Source organism: Dromiciops gliroides, chromosome 6 (assembly GCF_019393635.1).
Source record: "Dromiciops gliroides isolate mDroGli1 chromosome 6, mDroGli1.pri, whole genome shotgun sequence".
Taxonomy (NCBI): Eukaryota; Metazoa; Chordata; class Mammalia; order Microbiotheria; family Microbiotheriidae; genus Dromiciops; species Dromiciops gliroides.
In genome coordinates, this window is record NC_057866.1 from 149,764,678 (window position 1) to 149,781,127 (window position 16,450).

Here is a 16,450-nt window from a genome sequence, read left to right on the forward strand (position 1 = left end):
TTGAGCCAAATCTGATGAGAGTAAGGTTGAAACAATGTTCAGCCCTCTCTTCCTTCCCTCTATTGTCATAGGGTTTTTTTTTTTGCCTCTTCATGTGATGTATTTTACTCAATTTCAACTCCCCTTTCCTTTTCTCCACTTATACTCATTTTTTTGCCCCCTAATATTCTTTATATCAGCAGAGCAGCTATGTGGCACAGTGGATAAGCCATCCTGAATTCAGGAGGATCTGAGTACAGATTAGCTCTCAGACATTTGATATTACTGGCTGTGTGACCCTTGACAAGTCACTTAACCCTCAATGCCTGACAAAAAAAAATTACAAAAAAAAAAAAAAAACAAAATAAAACACACAACCCCCCCCAAAAAAACCCCAAACAAACAAACATCATCACATCAAAGTCAGTTTAAACCTACACCCTCTATGTACAATATATATATATATATATATATATATATATATATATATATATATATCTTCCCAAAAAGAGATACAGTTCTTAAGAGTTACAAGTATTATCTTCCCCTGTAGGGATGTAAATAGTTTAACATTATTGAATAATTTTTTTCCTGTTTACCTTTTTATATGTATCTTGAGTCTTGTCTTTGAAGATCAAATTTTCTGTTCTGTTCTGGTCTTTTCATAAGGAAGCTTTGAAAGTCTCCTATTTCATTGAATGTCCATCTTTTCCCCTTAAGAAGAATGATTAATTTTCCTGGGTAATTGATTCTTTGTTGCAATCCAAGCTCCTTTACCTTCCAGAATATCATAAACAAAGCCTTCCAATCCTTTAATGTTGAAGCTGCAAGGTCCTGTGTAATTCTGACTGTGGCTCCATGATATTTTAATTGTTTCTTTCTTGATGCTTGCAATATTTTCTCCTTCACCTGATAACTCTGTAATTTGGCTACAATATTCCTTGGAGTTTTCCTTTGGGGGTCACTTTCAGGAGGTGATCTGTGTATTTTAAAGATGATTTTATCCTCTGATTCCACAATTTCAGGGCAGTTCTCCTTGATAATTTCCTGGAATATGGTGTCTAGCCTATTTTTTTGGATCATGGCTTTCAGGTTTTCCAGGAATGCTGAAATTATCTCTTCTTAATCTATTTTCCAGGTCAGTTGTCTTTCCAATGAGGTATTTAACAATTTTGTTTATTTTTTCATTCCTTTGATTCTGTTTGACTGACTGGTGTCTCATGGAGTCATTAGCTTCCGTCTGCCCAATTCTAATTTTTAAGGCATTATTTTATTTTGTAAACTCTTGTACCTCTTTTTCCATTTGGCAAATTTTACTTTTGAAGGATTTGATTTCTTCAGTAGATTTTTTTCCCATTTGGCCAATTGGATTTTTTAAACAATTATTTTCTTCAGTTAATTTTTGTGCTTCCTCTTTCAAGCAGTTGGCTTGTTTTTTTTTTTCATAATTTTCTTGTGTAATTCTATGTCTTAATGATCTTAAGAGATGAAAGAAAAGAAAGTAGTAGAGGGGGATGGAGGGAAAGGGATGTTGAGGGAAAATTATCTCACATAATCAGGTTACTGAGGTAAAAATCCCTACAAACAAGGAGAGAATAAGGGAATCAGCTGACACTCAAACTTCACTCCCTTCTGAACTGGTCAAAAAAGAGAAGACTGATGAATACTCATAGAATTGGGTACAGAAATAAATTTTATAAAATAAAGAAAGAGGACAGAAAGAAGAAAGGGAAGGAGGAGCAATTAGCAGAAGAGTAAATTAAGAGAGGAATTAGTCATAGGCAAAACAAATTCTAAGGATGTAACAAAATGTTTAATCCTTTGTTGAGATGAGAAAGAATGGGAATCTGATGGAATGCCCATAAATTGGGAAATGGATGAATTTTTTTCATTGTAATGTTCAACCAGATTTCCAGAGGACTAATGATTAAATATACCACCCCCTACCTGATATGTCAAGGACCCAAAATTCATGAGACAATTTTGGGGGCACAGCCAATGTGGAAAATAATTTTGACTAGATATGTTTTTAATGAATTTTGTTTTTCTTGTGCTCTCAATTGAAGGTGGGGTAAAGTAAGAAGACAGAAATTGGCTAATTTAAATAATACCAGTTTGTGTGTGTGGTGGTATTGTTCTTCTTGTTGTTGCTTTTAAGAATGGGTGGGTGATGGGGGCAGCTAGGTGGCACAGTGGATAGAGCACCAGCCCAGGATTCAGGAGGACCTGAGTTCAAATCTGGCCTCAGACTCTTGACACTTACTAGCTGTGTGACCCTGGGCAAGTCACTTAACCCTCATTGCCCTGCCAAAAAAAAAAGAATGGGTGGGTGATTGTGGAAGCCAGGAAAGAAAATTACAGGGCAGAGAATAAGATCATAGGTTTTTCTTGTTTGTTTTTTTACTGGAAGTGGCCTTCCCTCCTTCCTTTCTCCCTCCCTCCCTCCCTCTCTCCCTCTCTCCCTTCCTTCCTTCCTTCCTTTCTTACTCCCTCCCTCCCTTCCTTCCTTCTTTTCTTCATTCCTTCCTTCCTTTTTTTCTCTCTGGCTTCAATATTAAAACAGGAAACTCCTTGTTGTATCCAGAGGAACTGCAAGACTAGTGCCTACAAGGGAAATAGTCCAGTACAAAAAGAGAGGGAGTAACTTTCAAAACCAAGTTACTTAGTGGTAGCAAATGCCACAGCCATTTATAAAGGTAATAAACCAAGTAGATTTAATTTTCTCATGTATTTAGCATTAAAATTGTATTTATAAAATTATTTTCCATTCTCTTGTTCATAGATATAAATACAATGTCCTTCACTAGTCACTCCCATATAATCCCATCTTTGCACTTTGAAAGCAAGACCAAGTTTTTACTGATGAGTTGTTCAAGTGACACTCTTGACAAAGTTCATTATGAAATTGGAAAAGAAATACAGTATAACTTCAAAACAGATCTTAAGAATCTTGTCTTTTGATATTCCTCTTGATTAGTTCAAAGTTTTGAGATAGGTATCCTTGAGTGTACTCGACCCATATATCAATTTTTTTTCCCTGTTGGGATTACTGATCTGAGCTAAAAAAAAAAAAAACTTAAAAATTCTCAAATGCATATTTTTCTATTGCTAATGCTCAGGGAAAACAATGCTAGTGGTTGTAATATTATCAAGTTAAAGGTCATTTTTTCTTGAAATTCTCTATCCCTTATATGGAATAGAATTAACCTCCTAATCTGAATTTTCTTCTTTTACTTCATTTTAAATAGTTATCCGGCTGCTAAGTGGATTCATTGATATCAATTATTAAAGTTCATACAATTGTGTTCAATATTTCATTATAATTATATGAAGCTAGGCCTATCCCCTTAAATTTCAAAGCTATAAATGGAAAGTTTAATTACCATGATATTTAAAATTGGACACATTGTTCCTTCACACTCCCATAGATAATTATTCAAAATGAAAGGGTGGCCACACTGTAATATGTCCATTTGGCCATGCCATACTGATTTCATTATGATTTACCAAAAATGAAATTGGTAATACATATACATTTAAGGTACTTTATCCTCAGTACTGAGATACTCAGTCAAGAAAGGAATTAGGATTTTGTAGTCAGAGCTTTAGAAATAATCTAGTCCTATCCCCATTTTTTACAAAGGAGAAAACAGCCCCAGAATTTTTAAGTGGCCTAACATAGGTCATGCAGAGAATAGAGCAATAGATCTGGAATTAAATCCTAGACCATCTGACTTAAAATTCAAAATTGTTTCTACTACATCACATGTAGTAGTGCAAGATGGAAGCCATGTGGTTTTGCTTACAGATGATATTTTTTCCTTCACATTTGACAGATGTACAAACTTGGCTAAATGTAATCACACATCTGTCATGTTCTTATTTCTAATTATTATTTATTTAATACTTTAGCTTAATGATGATTAAGTGAATGTCCTTGTGATGATATTAAAAGGAAAGTCATACCTACAACAAGCAATTTGTGAAATAGTTGAATATATAAAATAACTGGAAATGGTTCTTCTTTTTTTTTTTTTTTTTTGGTAAGGCAATTGGGGTTAAGTGACTTGCCCAGGGTCACACAGCTAGTAAGTGTTAAGTGCCTGAGGTTGGATTTGAACTCAAGTCCTCCTGAATCCAGGGCTGGTGCTTTATCCACTGTGCCACCTAGCCGCCCCTGGAAATGGTTCTTAATTATAACAGCAAACTATATACAGATACTACTTGACTCACAAACTTTCCATATCTGAAGAGAGCTGGTCTCTTTCATGTAGAGAATAATGGGCTTTCTGAGAACTTGGAGAGTAAGAATAATTTCTGGAGACACGATGTTAACTTTTTGTTGAACACTGAAGCAATAGGGAGATATATTCTCTCTCTTTGTCTCTGTCTCTATCTCTTTCTCTCTCTGTCTCTATCTCTCTGTCTCTGTCTCTCTTTGTCTGTTTCTTTCTGTGTGTGTGTGTATGTCTCTCCTTTCTTCTCCTCTCCTCTCCCCTCTTCCTCTCTCCTCTTATTTTTTTTCTCTCTCTCCCTCCTCTCCTCCCTCTACCTTCCTTCTCCTTCTATTATTTTTGGTCCATGTGGTTAATGTCAAAATTATGTATAAAGGAGGGGGTGGAACAAATTTACCTGTTACTATCACTTTTTCATTTTAGCATATGGTGTCCTCTGGGGAAGAGAAAAGAAAAACCAAAGCAACTGCATAGTGGTAGGTTGTCAGGTCTCTAAATGTTTTCTACCCATATTTTGACTGAAACAATAATATTGATGTTACGACATTACAATAGCAAGGTTTAGCTATTGGTTAAATAAATGTGTATATTTTGTCCTAGAGTCTTAATCATCAGTTATAGTGTTGTTTCTATGGGAAAATTTGTTCAAAATTCCAAACTTACAACTTTCAAATACACCTTTGAAATTCAATTCATTCATAATTTGGGAATTGCCTATAAAGGGAAAAAAATTTTAAGAATAGTAAATAAAACCAAAGGATTGGTCCTACAGGCATGTACAGACCATGAGCAAGATTGTAATTTTAATGATAAATTGGTAAGAGTAGAAAGACAGGAGGTGATACAAGCTAGAGTTTAAAGGGAAAGGGGTCAAATGAAATACAAATTTTAGAGGTAATCTAGTACAACTTATAACTGACCAAGAATCTCCTGGATCATATCACCAAGGGAGGCTCATTCAATCTACAACCTGACAAATCAATCCTTTTCAGTTTAAAATGTCTAATTGCCATCAATATTTTACATTATACAAAGCTTAAATCTGTCTGTAGTTTTCAGCTAATTCTCCTAGTTTTTCCCCTACAAAAAACTAGAACAAAATTAATCCTTTTTCCTTATGACAGCCCTTCTTGAAATAGCTACTTCCTTCAAACTTTTCTCCTCTATAGGCTGAACATCCAAATTTCTCTTAATCAGACCTTTTGGATCATATCTTCTCATCAAGCTACTTACCCTCTTCTTGCCATCTTTCCTAAGATATGGTGTCTATAATTGCATATGTTACTCCAAATGCAGTATTAACAGTGAAGAATACAGCATAATTGTTGTTATTTCCTCATTCTACACATTAAATTTCTCTTAATAAACCTAGAAGATTTTCCTTTTGTTCTGCTTTTTTCTCTTACAACATGACTAATGTGGAAATATATTTAACATGATTGTAATTTATAACCTATATTAGATTGTTTGCTGGCTTTGGAGGGTGGATGAGGGAAGGGAGGGTGAGAGAAAAATTTGGAACGGAAAAAAATAACTTTACATGTAATTGGGAAAAAATATTTAAATTAAATTAAAGTTTATAACATAAACCTAGAAGAACATCAGTTTTATTGTGACATTGATTCATATTGAATTTGCTATCCAATATAAAACTCTCAATTAAAAAAAATATCATTTACCCATGCCTCTCTTGTTCTAGTTCATGTGTAGGACTTTGAATTTTTACATCTCAAACTTTAGCTTATTTTATTCAGTCCACTGTTCTGCTTCATTAATATTTTTTGGTGCAGGATTCTCTCATCCAATGTGTTAGTTATCCCTCTTATCATTATATAATCTGTGAATTTGAAAAAAAAAAAAAAGGACATCTAACCTTTTATGTAAATTACCAAACAAAATAGAGCCATGGACAAATCCATGGATTGCTTCATTAAAGACCGCCCCTAAGGTGATTTCAGCTACTGAAATGGATTTTTAAACAATTCTAAATCTATCCAATCACATTTTCTCCAAAGTGTATGCATAAGCATAATGTGACTTTGTCAAATTTTTTTTCTTCTGAAACCTAAGTATACAATGTCTATACCATTGTCTTAAGAGTTCACATACCATCCCTCTCAATGTGTTCTAGAATTTTGCCAAGAAATCATATCTCTCTAGACTATAATTTACAGTATTTACCCTCTTCCTTGTGTTGAAAATTAGGACATTTGCCCTTCTCTAGTCTTTGGGGCCTCTGCCCACTCTACAAGAACTTTCAGAAATCACGTTCATTCCTCATCAACCATATTTATCAGTTTTATAATGTAAGCAGACCAGATATTGTATCAACATCTCCAATGGCAACTAGGTGGCAAAGTGTAGAGAGTTCTGGGCCCCTGGAGTCAGGAAAACATACATGATTTCAAAACCGGCCTCAGACATTTATTAAGTCTGTGACATGGACAAGTCACTTACCATGTTTGCTTTGATCTCCTCAACCTTAGAATGAAGATAATATTAACATCTACCTCACAAGAGTGCTATAAACTTCAAAAGGGATAACATTTGCGAGGTTTTTAGCACAGTGTATGGCACATAGAAGACACTATATAAATGTTTATTTTCTTCCCTTCCCCATTTTCCAGATAAGGAATGAGGGACAGAAAAATGTATATTAAATATATTCCCCTCTCTCCAATTGTAGTTCTGCTTAAAATTTCATTATTTTGTGGCTAAAATTTTGACTAACTCTTATTTTTCATATTTTGTATAAATATGTATATATGCATGTGCATATGAATATATGTATGTACATATATACATATAAACAGATGGATAACCTTTTCATATTCCAAGGCAATCCCCTTACCTACATACTTCCTGTTTTAATTCCCTAATCAAATGAATTTAAAAGATCAATTTAAACATATTCTCAGCTTCCTTCAAAAGAGCCAAAGTATGTCACCACACTTCTCATCAAATTCCAAATTGATCATACATTCATTGTAAGAGCTATAACTAGACATTTTTGCACCTGAGGCCAGCAGCAGTAGCTAAGGTTCCTGTTTGGGTATTATCTCCCCCCGGGGGGGAGAGGAAGCAGGTCCCAAGATACCTCAATATTTTTAAGATTCTGAAAGAGGGCAAGAAATCATTACGGTAGGGCAAATACTACTGACATGAAAGAAGAGTCTGAGTAAGGCAGTGTTGGTCTCTAATTGTCCTACTCTGGCAAAAAGCCTCCATACCCCTGCCCTAGTGATAGTTCTGGCACTGAGGTAAGAAAAAGTGAGCAGAAATTTTGGGGTTACCTAACTAACACAGACCTTTAAAATAATCCCATTTGCAGCTTAATTATTGCCCTTGTTTTTCTAGTGTGCCCAAATTCTACTCGTGTTTCCAACATTTCAGAAACACTGTTTCCCAAAAGCAAGTGTTCCCATCATTATCTCTTTGTCCTCTAAAAATGTGCTTTATGCTTACAGTTGTATCTACAAGTGTTCACTTGTGTCTCAAAATAGCCACTTATTTGAGTAATTAAAGGAACATGCAAAACCTGTCTCTGCTAATAAAGAAACTTTGACTTTGAGCACCCACATCAATATTCTCTCACACATTAAATCAATAAGTGGAGTTTAAAATACTCTGTCTTGCCATTTCTTTTCTTGAATACTTTAGGAAAAAGTCACATTTTTGCAAATGCATCAGTGTCGCAGTGCAATAATTGGCTGTTTAGCTCAGCTTTCTTGTTAATATTTCCAACCTTGTGTGGAACAGTCCCTTCCCCCCTCCCCTCTAATTCCACACCCTCAGATTAACAACAGTAATCTAATGCCTGTTAGACTAATGAAAGGGAAGCAGTGAATCAAACCACATTTATTTTACTTCATTTCTTTGCAAGCCCACTCATTTGTGAAACCTAATGAAATATAGCTGGAGTGCAGGAGGGGAGAAAGTCTTAGAAAAACTGCAAAGTGACTGTGGAAGAAGTTGAATTAGTTTTCAAGGCAATCACAGGAGATTAAAGGGTTTGAGAAAGCTGCTCCTATTAATCAGGGATCTTTATGGTAACGAATTTTTAATGCATTCTTTCTCAAAGTATGCCAGAAAATGGACAAATGCAAGTTCAATATTCAATCACCTTAATAGGATTCTGAGCTGGAAGGGATGGTAAAGGTCCTCTTGTCCAACCCCTTCATTTTATAAAGGACCCCCAAAGAAAGACAATTACTTACCCAAGGCCACACAGGTAGTAAATAGGAGAGTCAAAGTTTGAACACAGTTTTTTCCACTATAAAGTCAATGCTTAAAAAAAGCAACCTAGATTTTCTTTTTACTGGGAAATTATCTTCAACAAACAAAAACACTTCAATACATAAAGAAAAAACAGAAAGTGGACTGTATAATTAATAATGAATTTCTATGTGTACATATAAATATATATAATATAACATAATATACAATATAACATATACCCTCTATAAACACACACATATGTATTAAGTATTATAAACACATGGATTATATATAAACACATGCATATGTGCTATGCACACATTTATTTTATATAAAAACATATATCTTTAAAGATATACACGTGAGTAGCAGCTAATAATAATAATAACAATAGCTAATATTTATATAGTGCCTACTATGTGCCATACACTATGCTAAACACTTTGCAAATATTTTCTTATTTGATCCTCACAACAATCCTGGGAGGTAGGTGCTATTATTATCCCCAATTGTACAGAAGGGGCAACTGAGGCAAGCAGAGGTTAAGTGTATTGCCTAGGGTCAGGCACCTAGGAAATGTCTGAGGCTAGATTTGAACTTAAATCTTCCTGACTCTAGGCCCAGCAATCAATCCACTGTGCTACATGGTAGTTTCAGCAGCATAGTAAATAGAGAAACTGCCACTTAAAGGCAGGTGGACCTGGGTTCAAGTCTTTTTTATGCTGTGTGATGTAGTCAGTGCTTCTGATAGCTCTCTGTAAAAGCTGAACTACAACAGTCAAAGGAATTCCTTTGTTGAGGTCTTGCTTATACCAATGGAATTCCAGGTCCTGTCCTTCCTCTCTGTCTCTCTGTCTCTCTCTTTCTCTCTGTCTCTCTCTCTCTCTCCCTCTCCCTCTCTCTCTCTGTGTCTCTGTCTCTCTATGTGTATGTGTATGTGTATATGTACACACACATATGCCCTATTTATTTTCATCTATTTCTTCCAAGCCAGGATTTTAACCCACTTCTCATTCCACATTCAAAGCTTTTCCCATTGTACCATGCAAAAACTTATTGTAAGGTAATCGTTTCTTTGTTTTTCACAGACGAAGAAGGACTTACCTTGGGCAACTCTTGGATTCATAGCTGCTCATAATGTTAATAACTGTCATTTATATAGTATTTGGTTTATGTAGGATGACCTCTACTTATGACCCACCACTGAAACAACCTGGATTTCTGACCATGGACAAATCCCAGCCTCTTGGTGCCCTGCAGAACCTCAACAAACACACATTCCTTAAAAGCCTACCATGTGCCCAAATCCGTATTGTACAAAAGATGAAAATAAAAGAGGCCCTGTCCTCAAAAAGTTTAAATTGTGTGAAGTGGGCAAGTGAGAAATAATATGTACTTTAATAAATAAATACCAAATCAATCCAAGATGGTGAACAGGGAAAAGAACCAATAACTGGAGCAGGGAGAGCATTAAGAAAAGGTTTCATGGAGTCAATTGCCTGTTTTCATTTGTATGGCTTGATGGTGATCACTTAACCTTTCAACAAAATTGCATTTTACTATAGCAAAGGAAATCTAAGTGTGTCCATGTCTGAGGTGCATGACAGTTTTACTTTTTAATGCCCTTCCAAGCATTGACACCCTTAACTGTATGTATGTTAGTCCTTCTTTGAGCCAATTCTGATGATATTAAGGTTCACTCACTCCCCAACTCCTTCCCCCTCTTCTATTCTCCTCCATAAGCTTTTTTCTTGTTTCCTTCATGTGAACTACCTCTCCCCAGACCATCTCTCCCCTTCTCCCTCCCCTAGTTTATTCCTCCTACACCTCAACCCTATTTTAATGATGTCATCCTGGATTAGTTAGGTGGCACACTGGACAAAGCACCACCCCAGACCCAGGAGGCCCCAAGCCCAAATCCAGTGCCAGACATAAGATACCCCACCCCATCTGCTCTACAAAGAACAAAACATAAATGCTTTACAGATATAATCCCTTCATATTCAGTTCAGCCCTCTCTTCTGTGAATTTCTTACTGAGATAGTTCTTATTATTTCAAAGTATTATCTTCCCATATAGGAATGTTAAGAGTTTGATCTTTTAATATCCCTTATGAAGTCTTTTCTTGTTTACCTTTTTATGCTTCTCCAGGGTCTTGTATTTGAAAGTCAAATTTTCTATTCAGATCAGGTCTTTTCATCACAAATGCTTGAAAGACCTCTTTCTCATTGAAATCCCATTTTTGCTTCTGAAAGATGTTACTCAGTTTTGCTGGGTACATGATTTTTGGCTGAAGTCCCAGTTCCTCTGCCCTCTGAAATATCATATTCCATGCCCTTCGGTCCTTTAATGTAGAGGTTGCTAGATCTTGCTTTATCCTTATTGGAGCTCCACAGTATTTGAATTCCTTTTTTCTAGCTGCTTGCAGTATTTTCTCCTTTACCTGGGAGTTCTGGAATTTGGCCATAATATTCCTGGAGGTTTTACTTTTGGGATCTCTTTCAGGAGGTGATCGGTGGATTCTTTCAATTTCTATTTTAGCTTCTGCTTCTAGAATATTAGGGCAATTTTCCCTCACAATCTCTTGGAGGATGGTGTCTAAGCTTTTGTTATGGTCATGGTTTTCAGGTAGTCCAATGATTTTCAAATTATCTCTCCTCAATTTATTTTCCAGGTCAGCTGTTTTTCCAAGGAGATATTTCACATTGCCCTCTATTTTTTCATTCATTTGGATTTGCTTTACTGTGTCTTGGTTTCTCATAAGGTCACTAGCTTCCATTTGTTCAATCCTAATTCTTAGGCAGTTATTTTCATTAGACAGTTTTTTAATCTCCTTTTCCATTTGGCTTTTCAAACTGTTGACTTTTTTCTCATGACTCTCCTTCAGTGCTCTCATTTCCCTTTCCATTTTTTCCTCCTTTTCTCTACATCTTCTTTCTATTTCTCCTTTCTCTTCAAAGTCCCTCTTGAGAGCTTCCATGGCCTGAGAGCAGTTCATATTTTTCTTGGAAGCTTTGGATGTTGGAGCTTTTTACCCTGTTATTATTTTCTTCTTCTGAGGTTGTATTGTGGTCTTCCTTACCCCCAGAGAAGTTTTTGATGGTCTTCTGCTTTCTCTGCCTGCTCATCCTGGCTTACTATTTCTTGGTTTTTAACTCCTTCTTAAAGTGTGGTGCTGCTTCCAGGACACACTGTTCCAACTACAGTATGACAGGGGAGGGGGGGAGGGGGGGGAGGGGGGGCATCTTCTCAGTCTGCCTGGCCTCGCTTTCATTTGATATTAAACTATCCACTGGGGGTTGGGGTGTGGGGTGGGGAGGGGCTGCTTCTCGGCTCCACTCCTATTCTCAGCTTCAGAGGGTCCCAGGTGTTTTGGGTTGAGGCGGGGCAGGTTTTAATCTCACCTGGCTTATTCTCAGGTCTGGAGATAACCTCAGGCCTATTTACTAAGAAACCAACCAGCAAAGCTTTCTATGATGTGGTTCTCAGCTTCTGATGAGACTGCTCCCCTGCTCCCCTCCCCCACCTGGGCCTTCAGCTGCTCAGGATTTCTTCCTGGTTGCCCGCTGGGGTGGGACAGTCGAATCTTTCCCCCCAGTCCACTGGTCCCCCTGCACTTACCCCCCAGGCCAGCCGTTCAGCCCGACCGTGTGCTCAGTTCCAGAAGATGCCTATACTGTAGCAGATTCCGAGGCACTGGGGCAAATTCCTTGGGCGGGTGTCTGGTGTGTCGGCCTGACTGCGGGGTTAGGCTTTATTTGTGGCCCAGCATGGCCCCCTGAAATCTATCTATAGCTGGAGAAAACTCTCAGCCAGTATTTTTGTGTGCTTTTCTGCCCTGAGAGTTATTTTATTGCTATTTTGAGGGCAATTGTATCAGGAGCCTTGTGCATTTAATGTCATTCCTGCACCATTTTGGCTTCACCCCCCATGAATGTAGTTTCATTCAAAGCTCACAACTATCTTACAAGCTGGGTGCTACAAGTATGACTATACTAATTTTGCAGATGCAGAAAACAAATCATCCAAGAGATAGTGACTACTTAGCCAATAACATATTTTATAGTAGCGTACATTTCTGTAGCTCACTAATATTACAGAGGGTTCAGTGGGCATCTTGTTTGTTCCTTATAATGATCCAAGAGATAGTGCCTATGTAGCCAATTTTTTTATAGGCTCTACAATTTAGCAAGCACTAAAGGTATCTTACACAGTCATGTTCTCATTTCATCACCACAATTCTGTGAAGTAGTTGCTGCTGCCATTATTATTAATTAAAATTTTCTCACTGAGAAGATGAGTACATCAAGGGATTCAAACCCATTTTTCTCTTTCTTACTCTAGTAATTTTCCAACTACTCCATGCTTCTGTGCTTTGTCGTTAACTGATTATCTTTGAAATTTCTATGCCAACGTAACTTTGAAATATTGCAAATTATTATATGTAGCAAGCAGTACGGTAGGGGATGCAAATGATTTTTTTTTCCCATCTGTAAGTTATTCCCTTCAGCTATTCACATCACAACTAATTGAAGCTTGTCCATGCTATAGGATTCACACACACACATCTTACCTGTTCAACACAGAGGACCAACTCAATATTCTATGAGATTCTTTGAGTTCTCTTGATATCACTAGGATACTAATGGGGCAGGTGTGTTTTCCTCCTGATTCATCATGATAAAAATTGTGATCATCTACTCTCTGATAAAGGTTGCATGTTTGTTTTGGGAAATAGAGTACGTAATGAGATTGAATGGAAAAGCATTTATTAAGTACTTATTATGTGCCAAGCACTGTGCTAAACCCTGGGAGTACAAATAGAAAACTAAGATTAGGGAAAATTCTGCATGTGGAAAATGTTAGCTGTAGGTCCTCTCGTCCATAGAGTGTAGTGGCTGGGCTTATGGCAAGGTCCAGGGGCCAGGAGATACCATGTTGGTATCTGTATGGGTTTGGGGGATAAAGGGGTACTATGGTGGTTATGTTATCTATCTAATACCAAAGTTTTTCTCATCTGGACAAAATGAAGAACTATGGAGGTCCCCTTACCTTCACTCTCAATCAGTTGTTCAGAAATGAGCTATATTTCAAGAGAAGCTAAGGTTTTGAGATGTAATGGATGATCTAATCCAGCCATTTCATTTACAGATTAAACTGAGTTTGAGAGCATGGAATTGTCTTGCTAATTTGGCAACATACAAGGAATAATGAGCAAATCTAGAATTCAAACTTGGGCCTCCAGACTCTAAACCCAGTGACCTTTCCAGTATATCAGTCCAATACATGGTAGTTTGGGGAGATATTCTATTCACCATCCCCAAGGATAGGAAGCATTTCCCTGCACCACAGGCTGGAGAATGAGAAAGATAACTTTCCAAAGAAAATACAGATCATGTTCAGGGTAAGTCTTATTAAGATTTTAGTTTTGCTTTCCTTTTGAATTTCTCTAGAGCCTAGTGAAGTGATCTCATCAAATGTTTTAGACTAACAGACTAGACAGCCTTAGTGTATGAGAGAGACCATAAAGGGTAATAGATAGAGTACTGAACATGGAGTCAGAAAGATGTGGATTCAAAATCCACCTTAAATATTTATTAGATGTGTGGACACATCAAAGGACCTACCAGAACCTCGATTTTTCTTATGGGACATGGGGATAATACTTAGCTTACAAGATTCTTATGAGGAACAAGTGAAAGAATATTTGTGCAATACTTTGTAAACCTTGATGTACTATATTAGTATGCATTATTATTAGTGTGTTCCCTATTCCCTTAATCTCACAGGTCTGTAACCTACTCGGCATATTCCAATTCTCATCTTTTCAGGATTAGAAATATCAATTGGTAATTAAAATTTTCCTGCTGATGCTATTTTTATTTTTATGGCTTGAAAAATATTTTAATTGGCATGTGCCCTGAGGCATTTTGCAAATGCTACAATTTTATAAGTCCACCAAATAATTAATAATTAAAGTGGGAAGCAATCTATCCTTTTTTTAAAACTTTGCAATTTATATTGTTGTTTTGGTCATATTATCTCATATCAATAGGGAAGTTAAAATGAGTAGTTTTGTGAAATCATAAATTTAAGACAAAGACCCTAAAAGGGATGAATTAAATCTATTTAGCCAGTAATTTATAAAATCCTGTTTAAAAATGACTGAAAATAATGTGGCTTGCCTTGCATAATTAGCTGACATGATTCTTTATTAGGAATATACGTTTTATAGCAAAAGCCTGGGGCTATCATGTGAGCATGTCAGTATCAGGTAGGATAATATCAAGAAACTAAACTCCTTAGTCTATAGAAATACATGGAAACCAAAGTATAGTAATGTATGTGATAATGCAAAGAACATTAGACTAAGTTAGAGATCCTGAAGTTTTTGTCTAGGTGTTAAGTTCAGGATTTCAAGGGAGTTGCAGAAAAAGTTGCATGATAATTTATCTAAATATGGGGTTTATTTAACAATATATGATCCATGTAATCATAGCTGCTCAAATAAGGAGAGAGCGATGATATGTGCTTATGCTGGTGCTAAGGCAGAACTTGGATTTTACACCCCTGGTGAGGACCAGGAGGTAGGTTTGAGTAGCAGTGACCCAGGTTGGGGAGGGGCACAGGCTTTTCGGAGCTAACAACCACAACACACAGAGCTGGTTGATTAGCAAGTTGGTCTGGGGTCATCTAAGGACCAGGGAACAGGCCGGACTAGGGAAGAACCTGATTCTCCTTAAATCATACCACCTGGAACTTCTTAAGCTTGGGATACTGCAGCCTGGAAACAGTGCCCCACTTTAAGGAGCTAAAAGTCTAGTAAAAGAAAATCAAGATGAGCCGACAGAGAAAGGTGAGGACCATAGAAAGTTTCTTCAGTAACAAGGAAGACCAAGGGGTACGCTCAGAGGAAGATGTCAACATCAGGGCCCCTATATCTAAAGCTTCCAAGAAAAATATGAATTGGTCTCAGGCCATAGGGATGCTCAAAAAGGACTTTGAAGATAAAGTTAGAGAGGTAGAGGAAAAAATGGAAAGAGAAATGAGGGTGATGCAGGAAAGACACGAGAAAAAAGTCAACAGCTTGAAACGTCAAATTGGCCAAATGGAAAAGGAGGTACAAAAGCTCTCTGATGAAAATAATTGCCTAAGAATTAGGATTGAACAAATGGAAGCCAGTGACTTTATGAGAAACCAATATACAGTAAAGCAAATCCAAATGAATAAAAAAAATAGTGGGCAATGTGAAATATCTTCTGGGAAAAACTGCTGACCTGGAAAATAGGTCCAGGAGAGATAATTTGAAAATTATTGCTCTACCTGAAAACCATGATCAAGGAAAGAGCTTAGACACCATCTTGCAAGATATTCTCAGGGACAATTGCCCTGAAATTCTAGAAGAAGAAGCTAAAATAGAAATTGAAAGAATCCACTGATCACCTCCAGAAAGAGATCCCAAAAGGAAAATTCCTAGGAATATTATAGCCAAATTCCAGAGCTCTCAGGTCAAGGAGAAAATATTGCAAGCTGCCAAAAAGAAAGAATTCAAGTACTGTGGAGCCCCAGTCAGGATAGCACAAGATCTAGCAGCTTCTACATTAAAGGACCGGAGGGCATGGAATATGATATTCCAAAGGCAAAGGAAATGGGATTACAACCAAGAATCACCTACCCAGCAAAACTCAGCATTATCTTTCAGTGGAAAAAAATGGGACTTTAATCAAAAAGAAGACTTTTGGGTATTTGTGAATGGCAAATTTGACTTTCAAATACAAGACCCTAGAGAACCATAAAAAATTGGACCTGGGGGACATACCTGGGGTCGTACAGTGGGCTACTGTCTTGTGTCTGAGGCCGGGTTTTGGCTGGGATTCCCCCTGGGTCCAGGGGTGATGCTTTGTCCACTGTGTCAACTAGCTGCCCCATGATGACATCTTTAGGGTTAAATTGAGGGGTGAGGGGAATGCACTGGGGGAGGGGGAAGGGCAGAGGTGAAATCTTACATGAAAGTAAAA